General features: G+C 42.6%; 1 long non-coding RNA gene across 1 annotated transcript; it reads left to right on the top strand.

Moving 5' to 3' along the window:
- Window positions 1-821: 821 nt before the first annotated feature.
- On the top strand, window positions 822-1,749 carry LOC110680594. The gene is made up of 4 exons (XR_002502938.1): window positions 822-965; window positions 1,038-1,117; window positions 1,175-1,253; window positions 1,334-1,749. It is a non-coding gene; the product is annotated as an uncharacterized LOC110680594 (long non-coding RNA).

Genomic DNA, 1,749 nt, shown 5'->3' with positions numbered 1-1,749 from the left:
TTGCGACTGATTTTGGAGCTGCCGAAGAGATTCACCAGCAGTTCTTATGGGCAAGTTGCCGAAGAATGAGGCTGCCGACAATAGTCACACTGACAAGAGATGTTCGTAGCGTTGTGAAAACGTTTCCAAAAGCATTTTTACAAGTCTGTTGGTGTTAATCGATAGAGGATTGAGCAACGTATAAATGTAAACAGACAAACACGGAATTTGTCAACTGATGCCCGTGAAAATTACAAAGAAGCGCGGCATCAGCTTAGCCTGCCGAGAATACGTAAGTTCCCCTACTTAAAAATGTTTTTTGAGAAAACTGGACCCCCTTATTGCCACGTTGGGGCTAATCGTAGTGAAAATCCGGTGGGTAAGTGTGAATCGACCAATTGAAAAGCTTGGTGTTTAGAATTTGTACAATCGAAAGAAAGATTTACAGGCTGAGAACGATCGAGGTCTGTTACGGTGAGTATTTCCCAAACACGTGTGCCGACCCTGAGAGGTAGAATCACAGGTGAGCTAGCTCGGGACGTGAGGACGTCCATGCCATAGACACTGTAACCGTTCGGTTCCAATGCGTACTTGCTGGCTCCACCACAAGCGATTAACCATTATTTCCCCCCTTAATGAGACCCTGGAAATCATAAAAAACCTTGGAGCTTACCCACTCACTGGATGACAGTAACACGAGTGAGTGAGTGTTCCGCTTTCACGTCATACCATTCCAATTAGGATGCGTATAATTCGAGCAGTTTGAGGCTAGGCAAAACAAACCACAGCCCTGTTGATTTAATAACTGCCCAGAGATGGTGTTGGTATGCAACAGGATGGGCAAACATGTATTGGGGAATGCTTAATTTTATGTAAAACGGCATTTCATATAAAAGGAGGCTGGAATGTGGCGATCTTTCTCTTTATTATCAGTGATCCTTGAACGGAGTAGAAGTAGCGCGCGTGTGTAAAAAGTGAATATTGAGGTTAGATTTATATAAAACCCAATTGTTGGTGAACGTTTTTAATATCTAATGTTGTCTCTTTTCTAATAATAGGATCAGTTAAACATTAAAAATTGTGTTAATAGCTTGTTAGTAATAGTACGGAAAGTAATTCGTTAAAATGTGTTAGTATGGTTAGTAGTGATTATCTAAAACTACATCCTAAATGTTAAAATGTGTTGATCTTATAGCTAAAGTTATCAATACGATGAACATACAACAATACAATGAACGAACACGACGTTTAACCAAACGTTAAACAAGAAAAAGGTATGCTACTATCAGTGATACGAGAAGTGCTAGTTAGAGGTTAGGTTCAGTGACGTCATAGGGTAATCTGTGATGACCAGGTCCTCTCCTGGGACCTTTTTCTTTTATGTCATTTCCTGAGTTTCCTGCAGTGTAGTGTCGTAGATGTGCCATCCGGAAGGCCGTGCGAGTCGTCCTTGCTCCAGAATCGGTCTGTGTGACCATCGCTTCGTTTTGGAGGTAGATGCCGCGCCCCCATTGCTTTTGGCCACGAGGTTGCGCAATGTAAAGCATCACCCTTCCGACGTCGGCCATCTTCCGACCCTCGCCAGAAAAGCTCAATCCAGCAAACATACCATTCGACCAGCAGTCCCAAGGTCGAGGTCCGTTACGTCCATCGAACAACATCCACAAGTTCAGTCCAGCAACCACCGGTGAAGATCTATACCACAAAAAGCATGCAAGTACCCATATTGTGACGTCACTATCAATAATGTTAATAAATTGTAAAATTGAA

The sequence above is a fragment of the Aedes aegypti genome, unplaced genomic scaffold (assembly GCF_002204515.2).
Source record: "Aedes aegypti strain LVP_AGWG unplaced genomic scaffold, AaegL5.0 Primary Assembly AGWG_AaegL5_hic_scaff_1634_PBJ_arrow, whole genome shotgun sequence".
NCBI classification, from domain to species: domain Eukaryota; kingdom Metazoa; phylum Arthropoda; class Insecta; order Diptera; family Culicidae; genus Aedes; species Aedes aegypti.
The sequence above is the reverse complement of the archived record's forward strand: the minus strand, read 5'-3'. Positions and strand labels throughout refer to the sequence as shown.